General features: G+C 35.1%; 1 long non-coding RNA gene across 1 annotated transcript in view; it reads right to left on the reverse strand.

Annotated features, from left to right (window-relative positions):
- Positions 1-7,494: 7,494 nt before the first annotated feature.
- LOC118166914 overlaps positions 7,495-20,723 on the reverse strand; it is a 313,441-nt gene continuing 300,212 nt past the window's right edge. The window contains exons 9-10 of the long non-coding RNA XR_004750797.1: positions 9,568-9,619; positions 7,495-7,620 (exon numbers count right to left, since the gene is read on the reverse strand). This is a non-coding gene — a long non-coding RNA (uncharacterized LOC118166914). The remainder of the gene's footprint in view (positions 7,621-9,567; positions 9,620-20,723) is intronic.

Here is a 20,723-nt window from a genome sequence, read left to right on the forward strand (position 1 = left end):
TCAGGAAGTGGTAGCCTTCCAGATGCTGCTGAAATCTGGAGAGAAGCAATAAATCTTTCTAACTACAGCATTCTTGATCAACCACTAAGAAGTGAGTAACCAGACTTCCTAACTCCCAAAGGCACTAGCCTTTTAATTTCAGCACTAAGACAAAAGAAGATGCATAAACTTTTTAATCCTGAGCTGAGGCATAAGGAGTAGCATAAGAGAAAAAATAAAACTTCATAGGTAACGGTTAAGGGACATTAAGCTTTACTGTTAAACTCAATGTTTAACTTTCCACACTCACAGCCCCAGAAATATGTTTGGACTTCTTTCCCCTGATTTCTGTATAAATAAAGTGTGAAAAAAAGATGCATTATCTTTCCAGGAGTGAAAGCAAACAGCATCCTTAATCAATAGGGAAAGAAATTAAGAAATTGACAATTATTTGTTGAATCCTTCAATGTTGTTCACATAAACAAGTGCTAAAACTGTAGTTTTGATCTTAGACTCAATTTGTGCATATGCAAAATTCATACATACAGTTGCAATAACATTTACAAGTAAAGTGAGAGAAATAGCTAATACCTTTTTTAAAAATAAGCTGCTATACATAAATAAATACTTAAGTTTTTGAGAAGTGAAATTTTGATTGATATCCATATATCTACAGCTATTAAAGAAGGTTGGAAAAAACACACCACAGCATTAGCAAGGCCCATGCATTTTATCCTGCAGCAGGAGAGAGCATTCTGTGAAACTGAGTAACCACCATGGATTCAAAAGCACAGGGGTATTTATCTGTATTTTATATGCTTAATATGCTTATTCCAGAAGATACATCTCTACTGACATGCCATCATATTGATTTTAATATGAATTTGGTTTCTGGCATTATATCATATTTTCAGAATTCATTATAAATAATGATTGGTTTGAGCATGCATTACTTGTGCTTTATGATGACTACAGTTAATGGGACTTGCAGTTATTTCAGTTCCTATTATCTTGCTTATCCTGGAGGTTTCTCTCCTGAGGCAATCAAGACAAAGAGGTATTTTGGTCCCCAGAGGACATTGTTCCTGTAAAAAGGAAGCTATCGATGATGATGATATTGCAATAATGTACAAAGCACCTATCACCATAACATCCATGCCTATTTTTTGAAACTTAAAATTAAAGCAAACAGTACTTTTTCAAATTTGAAGATCGATTACCAGTTTACCTCTTTCAGCTTTGCCAATACTCAGACAATTATCTTCAGTATTCCATAAAAGCACAAACAGTCCAATGGCCTACAAACGAAGACAAAATTGTCAGGATGTTCAGGGCCTTCACTACACATGGCCAACAGACTTCTTGTATTCTGAGTGTTGAACAACCACCAGAAAGAAAAGTTCTTTTTTTTTTTTTTTTTTTTTTTTTTTTTTAAATAAAAAAGATGCTTGAAAAGATGCTTGTCTTTTTGTCTTGCTGTCAGAAGACTAGTAACTGCTATGACTTTACATTAAGCTTCAGACTTATCTACATGTTTAAGCCTACAGAAGTACTGTTGTATAGATTGCTATTGCTAGAGTAAAGGATCAGGAACTGTAGACTAGTTTACATTTCAGAAGTACAACTTCAGAAGTGCAATTTCTGGACTAGATGACAGTAAAACAGATACATAAATATAATAGTTATTGCCCTTTTTTTTTTTTTTTTTTTTTTTTTGCCATAATGACATGTTTCTCGAGTATAAAACTTTGCCAGACATTTCAAATATTCATCTTTGACAATTAAAATGTTTTCTATTTAATCTCAGGTGAGTTTAAAATAGGAAAAATACCATTAATAAGAAATATCCAGAAACCACCTGAACATTGATCCATCTGACCATTCAATTATATCTTTGCAGATGAAAAATAACTCCTAAAGAAGCTTGTCTAAGAAAGGCCCAGGACAATATACCCTTAGAAAATCTAGTTAGAAAAACTAATTTAATACTTGTATTTAAGGTGCACTGAAATTTGGTCAGGTAAGTAATAGATGTGAAGAAAGCAGTGGAAGCAACTTTAATCATAACATATAATAACACAAATATTATTACACATATAAAGTTTGGACTAGATGATCTTAGAGATCTTTTCCAACCTAAATGATCTATAAACAATATATTATTCTTTGAACTCTTTCAATAATTTTATAGGAGGTTTGAGTGAGCTTTGGATAGGAGGTACAACAAGAACAAACTTTGCCTTTTTCACACTAGACAGCCCTTCTATCTCTTGTGATCCTTCCCAAAGTAATAAGTGGAATAACCTTATCATAACAATAGAACAATACTGGCACCAGTGCTTCTTCTATCTAGGTTAAATATCATGGAATGGGGAGGAAATATTAATGGTAGCAACAACAATGAATGTGAAATAATTTGCCACGTTTTAGAGCTGCATTATAATGCGTAATAGACTTTTTAATAACATGAAATGAGACTGATTTATAAATCTCTAGAATGACATCTGAAAAGAACTTAGGCTGGTAAAAAAAGCAAATGGCAACTAATGTATCTTTCACGTTGGCTGTGGCAGTGATTTACTATGTTGTCTGCAATGCTAAATATACATCATAAATCCCTCCAACAGAAGCCTTATTATATTCATCCATCTCTTCCCTATGAGCCAACAATTTCTTCTTTCATAAGCTTTATTGTATAAAAAGGAACTCATTAAATAAAATAAAATGCAGGCTAAAGCCAGTGATCTTACATTAACCTAACGAGAACTTTATCTAAAGAATGCATACTGGAGATACCCTGTGGTTATGTTATTGTTAAAGACTATTTATCGAGTGACAGTGGGCAAGCTCTTTTCATGGAAGACAAAATGATACAGAGCTCTTTATAAGTCTACAATAACTGATCAGTTTTCTGCTTCTGTAAAACCTATTGTATACAGTCTATTAAATAATACAAATTGTAAAGAAAGATCTCAACAGTTTGCAAACGAGCATGACTATAAAGAGGGATCATTTATTGAGTGAGACAATATCAAGTAATTAGAAGAGAAAAGCAAATGGAAGCTTAATGGACAATTAATATCAGTGTGAAAAGTCTCTCCTTTCAGTCAGCTGACAATGAAATGTTATATGCTCAGACCATTTAAGTCTACATTTACTGATTTCAAAGTACCCCTTCCACTGTTTAGCACATGAGCAATTACAGTAGAACAGTATGATGGGGACATGTTTTGATTCACAGAAAGCTCCCACCAGTTACTGTCCTTTGAAGACAATGTCATCAGCCTTTGGAAGAATGACTCCAAAATTAATCTCTCATAATTTTTCTATGAAAACAGGCAGCTCAGCACCAGAAACAGTAACAAAATTTCATTTTTTTTTGCATCAGTTCCCAGGTCACTAATCTGAGCATCTCTTTCCCTTCAGTTTTTTAAGAATTTTTTTTTTTTTTGGGGGGGGGTTGTCTTTTTTTTTTAATTATTTTTTTTTATTTTTTTGTTTGGTTGCTGGTGGCATTACAGTTCTTAGTCTGTCCTGCGGCATGCACGATCACTTCTTGAATGCAATCTCATTCCTCAGGTGGAAGTTAGTGACAGCACCTCTCTTGCCCTGCTGACAATAGTGGCAAGAACATAATTTGGAAACAAACTTGGCAGAGGAAAATTGGACAGAAAATTAAGGGGGATTTAAGTCTGAAGTGTAGTTTAGTGAATTCAGAGTTAACAAATAAAACACAGAACAATTTAACCTTATGTGATCACCCACAAGTGAGAAGATGAGAACAAAAGTAGAGGGGAAAATTTACAACAGATGAAAAGACATTTTACCTATTTTCCAACCTGAAGGCACACTGTAAGTTATCAAGAAGTGATAAAAAGCAGACATCTGAAGTAAGGCCATCTGCCTCCACAGTCTTATACAAGACACAAAAATGAGTGCAGCCTTGAAACCAGGTGATCATCTAGTGATGCAGTGTTGAAAGTTCACTCACTAGGAAGATGGGAGGAGAAGGCATTAGCCTCACCAATACCAAGCAGATGTTTGGGCACAGAGATGTTATCGGGAAATGAAAATTAGTGATTTATCATCCAAAACACATCATGACACAGACGAGAGATGGGCTTGCCCCTAAGTAGACTGGAATTTTATATAGGCAACTAAAGAAAAAGACACTTTCTGCTTTATATGTATTTAGGATATTTGGATCCTATGTTCTTGATTGAAATCTGTACTACCTACTTGTTTTCTCCATTGAATTCCTTTGGCTGCTGAGGCAGCTGGCAACGATAGGAACATAATTCCTCCACTGCTAATGCGTCTGCTTTTGGTGATTTTCCAAAAGAATGATGCACAGCTGCCTTTGTCTGCTTGGCAAGATTGACTTTTTCAGGAATTTTGAATCAGAACCAGATGACCAGGAATGTATGTGTGGCTTTTTAATCTCATCACATACTAAAATAAAAATATTATCTTTTAAAAATTGATTTTTTTTTTTTTTTTTGCTTATATTTGACATCTGTTTCAGAAGGATAAATGACATACTTCACTGAAGGAGAGGTTTCAAATTTACTTTTCACTACATGCACTGGAAAGGAGGTTTGATGGCTATACTGCAGAATCATTTTGATTTGTTAATACAGAGTTGATACTTGAAAAGAAAACTAACAATGTTTTCAGAATTTCAAGGCAATTCCTTCATTCCTTAAAAATAGCTTCCTACAACGTTCTTACACGAAAACAAAAAACAATCTTAGTGTTTTATCTATCAGTATTTAACTTAGGGTGTTTGGGATCTTTTTTGTTTATTATTTTCTTAATGACCTCAGAAAGATTATTTCTGACTTTTTCTAAAAATGAGAAAGACATCTAATCACTGCAGCTCTTGAGGTGTAGAAGCATATTATAGGACATTTCCTTTTCTTATAAAAGGGTCTACATTTCTTTACTCTAAGTGCTTATCCTGTCTGTGTCAGACAACCTGTGGCTGTAACACAGTATCTCTGTGTAAGGGCCATGACAGCTCACTTAGTTCCTGACTGGAACTTTGCTCCAGATAAATTATTGTAGATTTTTTTTTTAATAATAAAAAACAGACAAACAAACAAAAACTTCTATTAAATTGTGTATGTTTTCCATTGGAAGTGAGGACACCTGAGGGGAAAAAAAAAAAAAAAAAAAAAGTTTTTCTTGCACAAAGAACATCATACCAAAATTTGTCATGTCTTTGCTATATTTCTCAGAATTTACAAAACAAAGCTAAAATCATAACACATTTATGCATTCTGCTGTGTCACAGATTAAAAATACTCTGAAAAGAGAGGTGGGGTGTGAAATTGCTCCATTAAATTCCAGTTATACATTCAAGGCACCCATGCCCCCAAAGGACTTAATAAGAACAGCAAACTTTATTGCACTTAAATCAATTTTTAAAAGGAGGAAATAAAGCATCTCATCTCCCAAAATGAGAAGGCTAAGATTGGGAATAGAAAGTGGAGTGATTCACTTACATAAATTAAAAAAAAAAAAAAAAAAAAAAAAAAAAGTGAAATCCAATCACGTATATAATAAACTGAACACAAATCAACAACACAACAACATTGTTCTAAGTGTGTGCTTGCTGACTGTCATTTGTTTCTCAAATAACCTCTTTCCTTGACTGCTTTCACTTATTGCAGCTTGTTCTCCATAAATAAGAGACAGTGATTGCTGGAATGCAGATTCTCTATGTTTTTTCATTTCCAAAGTTCTGGGCAAAGCAAACTCCTAACTCCTGACCTGTAGGTGCTATTGCAATAAACATGAGTAGTAAGAAAAGAGTCAGCAATCTAGCAGACAACAACAAAAATTGCAAAGCCAAAAGTGCACATTTAAAAAGTATGTATGATTATCTTTGTCATTAAGATATGCTTGTTCTCTTATATCCACAATACTACCTCATGAAAGCCAATGAGTACTTGTGTTTCAGCTATCACATGGGTTTTATTGAACAGGAGTGCAAACAAATTCTCTGAGTAAATATCACATTAGAAGTTTTCTCACTACTGCTTTTATGTTGGTTTACCATATGCTCAGGATAGGATTAACCTTACCTAACCTTAGGCGTGTATGGCACTGTTCAGTTACCTGCACCTGAACCCCAGCTGCTCTGGTAGTCAAAGACAGACGTTTCCAGGTGCCAATTAGTCCCATTCTGATGTAGATATCTCAGATAAATTGTGTCCTAAAAATGCCTCTCTCTCTCTCCATTTGCTCTAAGAACAATATAGTACAAAGAGCCCAAGCATGGATGTCTGTGTCATTACATCTATATGCATTAAAATGAATCCTCATCCAGAGAGGCTAACATTGCTCAAGGATTTACTGGCTGTTTGGAGATCATTTGTAAACAGTAAAAAGGGATCATCCCAGCACAACTGTGTTATCTAAGCAGGGAAAACACGATGTATTCCTATAGGTCCACTGAGAAAGAAACTACAAATAGTGACCTTTCTGCAATGACCTCCATGTGAAATATTTGTTTACTTAAATGCATTATCGAAGAGCTGCAACTAACCAACTGGTAAATTTTTCACAAACAGGAAAGGAGCAGGATTATTTGCTCATATATAGAGTTCATGAGAAGGTGTAAAAACACTTTTATGAATCTGCTTTTCACAGCTTGCCTGTGAAAAGTAGATTATGACAGTTTTACAGATGGGTACATTTAAGTATAGAAATATGAAGTGTAAAGCCTAGCTAACAGGGTAAGTTATCAGCAAAGATAGGTAAGTACCAATTTTCCTTTCTGTCCTGTTCTCTGAATGCTATGTGACGATGACTTTCTGGAAAGGATATTTAACAGAATCTCTCTTAAAAAAATAAATAGAGAGACAGAAAGGTTAAATTAATACTTTTTTTTTTTTTTTTTAAAAAAAAAAAAAAGCAGCCAGCATTTCCCCTCTCCAAGTTTTAATTAAATGTACATTCATTAATATTGATAAAAATGAACTTATAGGCAGTTCACCAAATTCAAATGCTTTGAATATTCTCTCAAACTGATTCTCAAAGCATGAGGTAACTAATTCACTGACCTTAACTCTCTGAATGTGCTAAACTTTGGAAGTACTACCTCGTGCTGCAGCAGCTCTTCCACTCAAGAAGCAAATACAATCTGTCTTCTTTCATGTTTGAATGGTATCAGCAAAGAAAGTGTTGCCTGCTTGATTTGAGTTCATAAAGTTAGTCTTCAAAGCTTGCTGATTTTCACCTCTTTCTCACCCTCTCATATTTTCTCTTTCTGTTGATAGTACATTTGGACCAGGACATTACAATAGTTTGTGCTGGAAAGCCTCACTAGTAAAACTAAAGGATGCTGGATTCTTCATGGCAAATACATATTAATGAAATACAATTTAAAACAACAACAGTAAACATTTTTATGTCACTGTCCATGTCTGACAAAACATAACCTGTGTGTGCTATTACATACTGTAGCACATCTAGTTAGTGCCTGGTTATTTTATATTTTACCTGTGCTGAGGAGAGAGGAAGAAAGGAAGGATGGACTGGAAAACTGCATACAAAACATGCTGATCATGTTGTCATTCACTGTATTGAAGAAAGGTGCTCAGAAATCCATGCTGCAGGCATAAAATAAAAATCCTGCACAAAACAGCAGGTGTTTTATTTTTAATAAACCCTAAACCTCATGTAAACATACATACAATACATACTAGTGGATGTCACCAGACCTGCATAAAACTTGACCTTCTGATGGCTATAAGTCATGAACAGAACAACTTAGTTGATTTTGTAATTAGTATATCTGTTACAGAAACAGTTTCCTGCAGTGAATTTGTCAGAGCGATACCACTTACAGATGTCTTGCATCACGGTTACTCTGTCAGATGAACTTCTCACAACACTAATCTTATTTAGAGTATACTTACTTGAAGCTTTATTTAAAGTTTCTTCTTCTGACAGACACTATCAGCAGAAGTAACTTGCATAACCATAGTTAGACTAAAAATGCTATCTCCCAAAGAGCAATGCCTCAGTCAATATTTACAAGTAAGCTACAAAAGGTCTCAGAAAAAGCCTATAGTACTGCAATACTGATGGGAGGAAATATGTAATTGGCTCCCTTGAAAGCCTTATCAGATGACAAATATTAGTTCACCTAAAATTGTCCAGTTAGGAGAAAAGTAAGAAAAATAATAATTTTCCCTACAGTTTCTGGTTGAGTTTTTTGTCCAGTTAAATATCACCAATATAAAACACCACTGGCAATTATTACTGAGGTAGCCCAGGATATCTTTTTTGAAAGCACATTTCAGCTTACAAAACAAAGTTTCAGGACTGCTATTTTTTTTCCCTCCAAGGATTCTCCACTTTTTCAGCAATAAGGAAAAATTATTTTACAGTATCCACAACAAAAATAACCTGCATGCATGACTATACAAAAGCAGGAGAAAGATGAATAAAAAAACATGGCAAAACACAGATGAATTTCACTCCATGTGCACACCTTGACTACTTGAGATTTTCTGTGAATGTGTGAAATAAAGATACAATAAAGCCATCTAAAATTTTATTTTACTTTTTGCGTGTGCAAAATAATTGAATCAGTCATTTCAATTATTCAATCATTTACAGCCATTGAAATTTATCTGCACTGAAAGATGCTCACAAATACTAAGACCCAGTCTCCTTGCCCCTGCACTTTATGTAGTGATTTCTATAACTGTAAAGACAAACAACATGAGTTAACTTGTCTAATTAGAAAACTGAGGATTTTTACCAAGTTCTGCTGATACCAGATAGAAAACTTTCAGAATGGCCATTATACTGGTGTGGTTTTAAATATCCTTGTTCTAAATATATTGTGTAGGAATGAAGAAATAAATAAGTCCTCAAGAACAGCTTGGGGGGGAGGGGAGGGGGGGAGAGATAGGGGAGAAATATTATTCCATTTCCATGGTTCATTGATTCAATTTATTTTACTCTTTTTTTTTTTTTTATGCTTTTAACAGCATATATGTAGCCATCTAATGCACAACTAGGCTGAACTTCTCAATCACGCCACTGAACAGCTTAAAAATAAAAATTTAATTTCCACTTGAAAATACAGGTTTTGAATGCACATTAAAATTGTATACTTCCAATTGTATACTTTTGTATACTTACTTAACATTAGCTATTTGAATAATAAAGAGAACTGATCGTTTTAAGTAGAACATCAATTTCAGTTTTCAGAAACACTGGCTATCAGTGTTTCTGATACAACGCACTACCGTTTCTAAGATTTTATGATCAGGTCATCAGCACAGTCAATAGACTTAGGAAAGTAGGAAATCTTCCAAAGTATTCATATTTGAGGAAAAACAATGTAACAGAAACATGTACACCTCTCTGTGTACGAGTAATACATCCTTTTTACATGGTAGCGCATGTGCAGCTGCCTCCACATGGGTTTTCAAAATTACTTCTGTTACTATTTCAGCTGACATTAAATGTCTGTTTTTTAGATCATCCATCTGTATGGATCACCATGGAACATGCCTCAAAAATAAGGACAACAAAAGTCTGGGGTATATCATGCCCACTTACAAGTTTGAGATGCCAGCCTTCTTTGCATGTTCCTCTTCATCATACAGGTCAGCTAAAAAACAACATACTTCGCACTTTGTGCACTGTGTTCACAGAGATGTTGCTTTTTAAAAATGAAGTTAAGCCCTATGACCTGAGCACTAGGGATCCCAAAAGCTGGATGATTTTAATTTTCAGAGTATCAGCTCACATTAGCAGTAGTTTTGGGAAATTTTCTAAGATTTATACCAGAATACCTATAGTTAAAATACTTCCCCCCATTACCCATTTCGGTTTTGGGACTGTAGCAGTGAAATTATCCAATGAACAGGAAGGAATTTGCCAGCCAAACCACATTCCAGACTAATTACAACCACCTGGTACATAGGAACTTTGCACATGTGCTAAGAGAGGTGAAACAAATGTGCTGTCTTTTTGAATGCAATCAGCAATAATGTAATTTTACTTGCTGTTGTGCTGTACTAATACATTGGCAAAAGCATAATATTTCAATAGGAAACTAATACTGCTTATATGAGATAAAAATCCTTAAGAAAGACAATGTAATACACTAAATTAATGCCAGTATACCAGAGATTTTATATCAAAAAAGGGAAGAAAAAAAAAAAAAAGGAGAAATAAAAATGCAAAATAGGAACATAAGAAATGAAAATTTTCCTGTCCCCAGAGCATATAAGTTCAGCTTGCCTAAATCAGGAAGTCTTTTATTTTAGAACATTATTTATCTAATGATGAAGGCCAAGCTTTTTCACTAGTGCCCAGGATATCAGTTCCAATATTTACCCACAACATTATCCCTCCCCAAAGCTGTTAAATGGCATGCAGACATCTGTGTTGTCACACAGGTATGGGAAACTTGGCAGATTTTCACAGTAATTTTTTCAGAACAATTAGAAACTAAAAACGTAATTTGGAGAAAGTTACATGAGCAGTGCAACTTTTTTTTTTTTTTTTTTTTTTTTTTTTTTGTCAAGCTATCTTAGTGCATTTTGAACTATCCTACAAAACAGGTTATTGTTACTTCAAAGCAGAAACTGGAAGTATGTTAAACAAACCAGACATAATTTGGGTTCAGTGAACAGGTTGTACACATCAGAGATTGTCAGCTGTTGGTCAGACAGTCAAGTTTATACCAAACAAATCCTTCTAAGTTTGCAAGGTAATGCTCCTGTCACTCACTCAGTGGGTTCCTTCTCTGCTCGACTGAAACCATCTCCTAGCCTCGCAGTGATCAGTGACCCTGAAAAAAGCTTTCACTAAATGATGCTACCAAGTACCTAGTGAAGCTAAGGCATTTCAAGAAACCCTGCGGCACTGAATTAAGCAATATATTTAGGATTGCAAAACTTGTTTTCATTGTGATGTTCTGTAGGATAATAGAGATTTCACAACACAGGAAACAAACAGGTGCTTATATACATGAAGAATATATATCCATGACCATTATGACTTTATGTCCTTTAATTTTTTTTTTCTCTTTTTACTGTAACCTGTTAGTTATGAAGGTTTTGTTACACTAAATGAGAGTCACAGCAGTAAACTGATACACATTTTAATCCTCATATTTTAAAAAGTTTGAAGAGCAAAGCATTAAGAAATAAATAAATAACATCCAACTAAGGCCATTGGTTCATCAAGACCACAGTTTTGATAGCGGCAACAGAAAAATCTGTTTAGGAATACTGCACCATCTCAGCCACCTTCTGTGGTACATTTCCCTCACACTTCCCCAGTGTCCACAGGTGTTGTATTAGGGATGTTAAAGGGTTTGTCTCCACCTGTTCCCCTTTAGTATCTGCTGTCCATGAATTTGTAAAATACCTTACTGAAGCTGGAGATTCACCTTCTACTTTAAAGTTTATTGACATTGATGCTAAATATACATCACAAATAGTAATTTGAAACCATATTGCTTTTCAAAGTGGTATTTTATTCAATAACTGAAGATCAAGATGTGTTTTAATTAATGTTTTGATGGCTAGTGAGAAAGTAAGCATTAGTTTACACATGTATTTAGAAAGTTAAAGTTAGAAAGACAGTCTGGGGTCTTTTCTTAAGCATTCATAAGCTCCTGATATTTTAGGAAATACAGTTTAAAAAGTAAGTGGCCATTTCATTTGAGGTGCTTCTCTTTTAATTGACTGTTATTATTATTTTTTTTTTTCTGAATAACTTTCATAAATTCATTCAAGCAGATTTTATTGCAGTCATTTTGTATCAAATATGGGTAAGTATATGCTTTGATTTTTAATGAGCGGAAAGTTGTTAGCCATTTTTCATAGAAGGCTGTGACTAATTTTATTTTATAACCTTGGCTAATAGATAATTAGGTGTTTCACTCAAATTAGCTCTGACACAGCTGGAAGCAAAGTGGGAGGAAGCAAAAAGATGGCTTTTGCCATAAATTTTGTACTATCAGCTTCTGAACACCTCTGTGAAGCAGCTGATAGGAAATGGTATATTGGATATGCATAACCTGTGTTTGCATTTTGTTAACGGTATTCTCAGTTTTTAAGTGAAGAGAAACCTAACAGAAAAAGATATGCAGAGGAGGAGGATCTCCCATAGAGATCATTAAGTGGATCACTGAAGCTCTACATGTTTCAAAGCAAATTTTCTGGATCAGGTACTTCTTCAGGTTTCACACAGTGCAGCGTCATCCATTAGTGTTATTACTTCACTGTAATCCTGTCCGTGTAACTTGTGACTTGCCTCAGTCCGTCTCCCTCCAATTTAAGATCAACAGAAGTATTCACACATATAATACTAGCACAGCATTTCCTCACACCAAGAACCCACCTTCAAGTGATTCTACCTGGTGGCCACTAGGTAACACTGTGCTAGAAGGTAAGGAACTAACACCACAAGCAGTAAGAGCAACTCTTAAGCCACCCAAACCAGGAAGTGGGTTCACATGTACTGCCTAACACAGGCCTCTGCATTCAAAGGAGAATGTGCACACACCAAACCAGCCCTAGGTGCTCTGCAGCATGGCACACAATGTCATCAACTCTCATAATATGCAAGAGTCTATTTACACAGAGTTATTAGCATTTGAAATATATACTCTTCAACTAAAGCTGAAAAAGATCATCAATCCTAAATCATCACAGCTGCTGTAAAGAAAACACCTATATTTTTCTTTTTTACCCATCCAATTATCACTTACCGGAGCTGAGGGACATTATTGCCTCTTTTGCCTCATTCCTGTTCGTTGGATCAAGGATGCTGCCAGTTTGTTTTTATATTCTGTTGATGTGAAATTGCCTACCATGACATATTTAGCTGAATCTAGAAAGTTGGTTAGAAGCCAATACATAATTCCATATTTATGCAGCAGATTATATATCATGCTTATGTATTACGTACTTTCTGTCAAAGCCTAGTAGCTTCTTCACTAATTATTCTTCTGTCTTCTGCACCTCTTGATTCTTTCCTGATTGTCTAAACTGAAAATCTGATCAGTTTCCTACAAATACAATAAACATTTTAAAATTAACTAATCAATATATTAAAAAAGATGCATAAAAAGCACAAAGAAAAATGGAGGCTAATATCATCAGTTCAAGTGTACAGAAACATCTATTCAGGAAAGCTACGCATATTTCAGATTACTCAGGTTCAGTATCAAATGTGCTCATTTTACTGTGTGTAACAACTATCTGTAGATAGTTTTTTTTTTTTTTTTTTTTCCCCCCAAGTCAAGTATCGAGTGATGGAGGTTTTCTGTGACATCAGTCTATCGCTGCTGCAATTTTCCAATCCACCAGCATACTTCTCTGTTGACATCACAGGATGTTGTTTGATAACACCTTATATTACACACATTATAGTGTTCTTCCAGTATGGTCAATTGCTGACAAAAAAAAAAAAAAAAAAAAAAAAAAAAATTTTTTTTACAAAAAAATTTTTTTTATTTAAAATTTTTTTTATAAAAAATTTTTTTTTTTTTTTCCATTGTTTAATTTTTTAAAAAAAAAAAAAAAAAAAAAAAAAAAAAAAGATATTTTTCACATATATATCTTTCATTCACTCTTAATGTTAGATACAATATTTTTGCCTAGATGCAAAAATTGACATCATAGGTTCCCAATGCCTCTCAAGCCTTTCAAAATGGAGGCATTTTACTCATTGTATTTCCCATTTTTCTCATGCTTCTGTACAAGTCAGCTTCTGTCTCTTGGCAACCACGTTGTTTGATGTTTTCCTAGCCAAAAACAATGACCAATGTGATCGCTCCCACTTCTATTGATCATCTGGCATTCATCCACCTTCCCTCAATCAATTGATCTCTTTCTACTTCCGAGCTCCAAACAATTGATAATAGTCTTTGGCCCCCTCCAAGGAGACAGTACCATGCTCCTTCATTCTCTGCTCACTGCAAATTGATATTGTGCTTTCCCCAGTTTATCTATTGGCTTTTTTCCAAGCCAGGGAATCCAGTAAGTTGTTTAGCAGCACTTCCTTCTGTGGTTGGCTGATATCTCTAAATACCCAACCGAGTGACGAAGCTTAGCTGTGAAAGTTAATATGGAATTCTGCTGAGAAACCATCCATGTCAGCAACTATCCCTATAGAGGAACTGAAACAATGTCAAGGAACATTCTTCTGGCAATTTCTCCAAGAAGGAAAAAAAGAAAAAATAGAAAGAAAGAAATGGTTGTCTTTTATTAAAAACACAGAAATTTCCCAGCTCCTGGGAACATGTTAAATAAATAATCTTGAAGGGGAAAAAAAATAAAAATACTGATCTTTAATAATTTTACTTTACCACCCACTTTGATGTAAATGCCAATAATGCCAGTAATATATTTATTTCACTTGCATAGCTTTCATACAATCCGAAATGTAAATATTGCCATATCTTGTTTTTCCCATTTATTAAAGTAATTCCCCTCCTTAAATTAAAACTTTACATTCTAATATGAGTTATGTCTTCTTTTGCATTTTGAGGGATCTTATTTGCTGATCATGTAAATTATTGTAAACCTACCCTTTGCTGACATATGTAAATGTTGTCATTTCAATACTTATTGACTTAATCAAAGAGCAAAAGAGGTCATCAAACAAATATCCTTATTTTGTCTGAAAGAAAGGTTGAGCTTAACTCATTCTAGTTGTATTTAATAGCTATTATGCAACAAACATACAAAGCAACAAGCATATTTAGTCACTGGACTGATCAAACATTTTGACTGAAAAAGAGGGAACAGACACAAAAAGTCACATCTCACAGTCATTCTCCTTCTGTGATAACAACCATCAACATCATTGCATTCACTTAGTACTTGTTAAAAACACTCAGTTCTCAGAAATCCTGACGTAATTGGCCTTCCTTTATCGAAAATTTCAAATTATACATCATAGTAGATTTAAGAATGAATTTGAAAAAAATGGCAGTTTTAGAGACATGCATTATCTTATTGTGCCTTTTGTTTATAAATTGATCTGACAGTAATTGCACTAGTGGTTGGCAATTGAATTCAAAGCTAGGCTTCCCTTTTTTGATATCAAATGATGTTTTATTAGTTTTGATACTCTTAAGGAAAAGAGTATCAAAACTTCTCTTATAAGTAGTGGAAGCACCATTATCATTTTAAACTTTTTTTTTTTTTTTTTTTTTTTTTTTTTTAAGATGTGTTAGTGCTCCAAACAAATAAAAGGAAGTAGATGATAAAGAGCTGAATAGGCAGGAATATGAAATAACATATCAAGTAGAAAATATTATTACATACCAGTTTACCTAAGTCTACTCCAGAGGACATATTTTTTCACAGGCCTAAATTCCTTCGGAAATATTTTGTTAAAAAATTACTTTTTGTCATGGCTGTGGCTGGAATAGATTTAATTTTCTTTGTAGAGGCTTGCACAATGCTGTGTTTGGGATTTTTGATGAAAGTAGTGATGATAACACAGGGATGTTTTAGTTGTTGCAGAGCAGCACTTACACAGAGCCAAGGACTTTTCTACTTCTTGTGCTGCCCCAGGAGACTGGGGATGCCCCAGGAGCTGGGAGGGGACACATCCAGGACAGCTGGCCCAGACTGACCAAAGAGATGTCTTACACCATGTGGTGTTGGAGAGATGGTGTTTGTCTTCCCAAGAAACCATTATGCATGATGAGTCCTGCTTTCCTGGAAGTGGCTGAACACCTGCCTGCCGATGAGAAGTCCTTGGTTTGCTTTGCTTGTGCACATGGGTTTTGCTTTACCTGGTAAACTGCCCTAATCTCAAGCCATGAGTTCTCATACTTTTACCTTTCTGATTCTCCCCCTCATCCCACACAGAGAGTGAGCAGCTGTCCAGTGCTGAGCTGCCTGCCAGCTTAAACCAGAACACTTCTTAAACTCTTTCTCTCGTGTCTTTGGAACTTTTGTAGATGATTAAGGACTGCACAACAACACCAAAAAAAAACTATTTACATATGGCCTTCCAAGTCCTCCAAGATCCCCTCCATTTGTGTCATGGCATTTTTAACAGTCATTGAAATTATTTATATTTGATCATGTATAACAGGGATACAATAACAGAGATAGGTGGGAGCCTTTTTACACCTCCATAAAGAGGGGTAGCTCCAGCTGCACAATTTGGATGAATTAGTTTTCTAATTTCTTCCAGCAAAAACTCTGTTTACTAGATATAACATTAACTCTATAGAGAATAATATGCATATCTCTGAATTTTACTTTATAGAAAACAGAATAAGCCATCAAGACTGTCTAATATAAGCATCCAACTTAGATACTGTGACCACTTCTCCCCACTAATCACACTGGGTGGTAGCTCGAATGCTCTTTTATCTAGAAACAAACTATGGAAGTCCACCCAGGTCACCATATTGTGAGTTCTCACCATATTCAGACTCTCTACTCAAATGGAATTATAATATGAAATTAAACATATTGAGATTTGATAAAAAGAGCATACAGTATATAATAGATATATATAATGCATAACACAAAAGAATGAACTTCTGTTCAAGTGATTGTGAATGTAATAAAAGTTCTACTCATTCCTGATAATTAGATAATATTCCCATCAATGTTTAAAGTTTATCCAACTTATTGCTGTGATTTCATAATAAACTATCATAACAACATTTCATTTTAAATATTTATATAGTTAAAACAATCTAAAATATATTCGTAAAACATTACAGTACCTGTTGTAAGGCTGGAACTGGGGGGGGGAAAGGGGAAGGAGGGCAAGAGGGACAAGGAGGGGGAGGAGAACAGAAATAACCAAGGTGAACAAAAAATCTTAAAATTGCCTAAAAGGCAGTTTCTCAAATATTCAGTCCTTGTCTAAATCTGCTAAGATAGTCTTTACAAAGTACGTTATCAGCCTCTCTTAACTATAGATGCTTTGCTGAAAGCAAAGCTATAAAGGGAGTGTACACCCTTTGAGAAATTAAACCTCTCCAATGAATTTAAACTTATAATTTATTAATATCTGTAATAAATCCTCCAGTCCTGCTTGACTGACATGACTTCTGCTGAAAAACAAGACCAGAAAGATCTTCTACCAATGGTAATTCCCCAACTGACATTTGTTCTTTCATACCTAGGAACTCGAAGTAAGCCTGAGGAACACAATTAACATAATTTAGTCATCAATGATCAACTCTCAGGTTTCAATGTATTTTATTTTTTTTAATTATATAATCTATTTTAAAATAATTTTATAAGCCTCAAATTTAGACATGACGCTAATCATCATTTTCCTCAGCGTTCAGTTTAAAATATTACATATGTATGGTTGCAACCATTACACTAAACATTCAGCATTTGTCAGGATTAAAAAAAAAATGCTGTTCTTTCCATTGTGAAAAGTGATTTTTAGGGGAAAAAAATCACTAAGTTTACATTAATTTATCCTAATTTTATATGAAAAAAGTTCAATTTTTCCAGTTCCTTGAGTACTTTTAAAGAACATTCATTATGCACTTATACCGTACACATGCTGTTTGTTGATTTTTCTCTTTGAGCTTTCCATTTGACTTGATCATAGCCCAAAAGAAAAACTAGTGAGTTGAGAAAAAAGTCAAATACACAAATATATAATTAGGAAAAACAAAATAGTCTGCATTTTACAGATGGAAAACAAAGGGATTATGAGCGTGCAATAAACTGCTTCCACAGGAAATGAGGTGTTATAATAAGATGTGTTAATAGGAATATCACAGGTAATCTATTTCTCCACTCAGGAATTTCAAATCCTACCTAGACAATTGTGCTCAAGTGGGTACTGCATTTCAGAGAAGAAATTAACTGTAAAAATCTTCAGAAATACAACAAAACTGATAAAAACTGTACGTTTTCTAATGATATGAGGAAAGACTGAAAGAATTTTGTTTGTTCAGTCTTGAAAAACACACCATCAACAAAAGACTTGCAACAATCTTCTACTATTAAAAGTCTATTACAAAAATCACATTTTAATTGTTTTCTATGGCACCTGGAGGAAAAGAAAAAAAAATCTATGTATAATTAGAAAACCCTTTAGTATGACATTCGGCACATTTTCTCATAACAGAGCTAGGCATTACAGAAAGCCATCCTAATATGAAGGTGTGAAGAACAGACTGGACGCACATTTGGCAGGGACAGGATTTCAATTAGAATTTAGATTATGCATATTACTTCTTCAAAGTGGGATGGACAACTCTTCCTGTCTTATATCACTACGGTTTCTATAGCGTTGACAAAGTTTTCAAAGTTTTTAAATTTTTATTTTATTTTATTTTAAAGGATCAACAGAATACTCAATCTGGGATTCCTTTTTTTTTTTTTTTTTTTTTTTTTTAATAAAGTAACACAGACAAAAATACACTGCTTTTTCCCACTGCTAGAAAAGGAAAAATAGTAGTACAAAATTCCTCTGAAATCCGTGCAAGATGCCAAAAGTCTTTTGAAATGGTCTTTTGTTTTTCCATGGCATCAAATAACATATGTTATTACAGCACAGGCAGTAGTGCTACCAAATTGGGGACAGACTTAAGTTTGCTATGGGAATCAATATTCTTTTTTTTTTTTTTTTTTTTTAATTTGATTTTAACTTATGCTTGTTTATACTTATTAGTATATTAATGATACATTTGAAATGTGACGTGTATATGCTGCCTGTACTTCTTTTAATACAGCTGTTAAGAAATTAATATATTTGTAACCTACTCACTCCCCTCGATAAAAGATTTTTCCTCCCCTTGACAACTGTATTAAACTCCCATTAATACTTACAGTGTTCCTGCTCCCACCTTTAAAAAGTTTTCTGTTATATTCTTGATGGCTACTAGATGACATATTGTAAATGTTCCGTATAAGATAATTTCAGACCAAAAAGTCATGTAATGCTCAGATTCTGAAATTTCTACATAATATCCAGAAGAAAAATCACATATAAGAGAAATCTGAAAACAAAATAAGCTGTCAGCTTCATTGAAGTCTATTGGCACAACCATCCAAATATGCATTGGCATATACAGTACTCATATACAGTAAACCAGACATACAAAACATACATTTGTGAAATAAAATACCAGTGCTTTCACTAAGATTTTTGATTATACCGTGGGCAATGAAATATCAGCAACAATAAACTGAAGCAGTGCTAAGAAAGGATGATGCAGAATCACAGACTGGTGGAGGCTGGAGGGAACCTCTGGCGATTGCCTAGTCCAACCTTCCTGCTCAAACCAGTGTCAACTTGAGCAAATTGCTCAAGGCCCTGCCCTTTCAGGTTTTGAATCCTGAAAGATGGAGATTCCACAATCTCTCTGGGCAGCCTGTGTCTGTGTTTGACCAGCTATTGTGATTTAGCCCAGGCAGGGAGCTCAGCTCCACACAGCCACTCACTCACTGTCCTCAGGTGGGATGGGGGAGAGAATCAGAAAGGTAAAAGTGGGAGAACTCATGGCTTGAGATTAAGACAGTTTACCAGGTAAAGCAAAGCCATTCGCTCAAGCAAAGCAAACCAAGGCATTCATTCACTACTTCCCATCATCGGGCCGGTGTTCAGCCACTTCCAGTAAACCAGGGCTAATTCACATTAAACATTTATTGGGAAGACAAATGCCATCACTCCCAGTGCCCCCCCTTTCTCCTCCATTGCTCCAGCTGCCATTGTTGAGCACGACGCCATGTGGTATGGCCAGCATGGGTCAGCTGTCTTGGCTGTGTCCCCTCCCAGCTCCTGGGACACCCCTAGCCTCCTCGCTGGCAGGGCAGCACAAAGAGCTGAAAAGGCTTGGCTCTGGGTGAGCACTGCCCTGCAACAGCTAAAACTCCCTGTGCTATCACCACTAGTCTCATCAACAATCCATACAACAGCACTGGGTGAGCCTCTGTGAAGAAAATTAGCTTTGTACCAGCCAAAACCATGACACCAAGAGGAGGGAAAAAAACAAACAACAAACAAAACAAAACAAAACAAACACAACAAAAAATGTTTCTTGCATTTCAGTTTGTGTCCCTTGCTCTTCCCCAGGCTAAACAAACCCAGCATTTTTAGTCTCTTCACGTGTCTGGCTCTCCAATCTTTTCTTCATCATCGTGACCCATCTCACTGGACTTTTTCTGGTATGCCCACGTCTCTTACACTGGGGAGGTCACCAATGCTGAACACGAGGTAATAATCATCTACCATGACCTGCTAACAACACTCTTCCTAATGCAGACCAGAAGGCTGTCAGCTTGCTTTGCTGCAAAGGTGCACTGCTGGCTCACTTTCAACTTTTTATCCACCAGGACCTTTCTGTTATAAAACATATGAATAGCTACTTTTCAGCCAGTCAGCCCCCAAGGTGTACTGTCACAGTTGCTGACTCCCCAGATGAAGGACTTTGCACTTCCTTCTGTTGAAATTAATGACGTTCCCATTTGTACATCTCTCCAGCTGGTCAAGGTTTCTCCAGATAGTAGCACAACCATCTGGTATATCAACCACTCCTCACAGCTTTACATAATTTGCAAAGTTGTTGAGGGTGCACTCTGTCCCATTATCTAGTTCATTAATGAAGTTGTTAAACAGTATGTGCCGCAATATTGCCCTAGTGGACACCATTAGTGACTGGCCTCCAGCTGGACTTTATGCTGTTCACAAACATTTGAACAGAGCAGTTCAGACAGTTTTCAGTCCATTGCACTGTCTGCTTAGGC

The sequence above is a fragment of the Oxyura jamaicensis genome, chromosome 4 (genome assembly GCF_011077185.1).
Source record: "Oxyura jamaicensis isolate SHBP4307 breed ruddy duck chromosome 4, BPBGC_Ojam_1.0, whole genome shotgun sequence".
NCBI classification, from domain to species: domain Eukaryota; kingdom Metazoa; phylum Chordata; class Aves; order Anseriformes; family Anatidae; genus Oxyura; species Oxyura jamaicensis.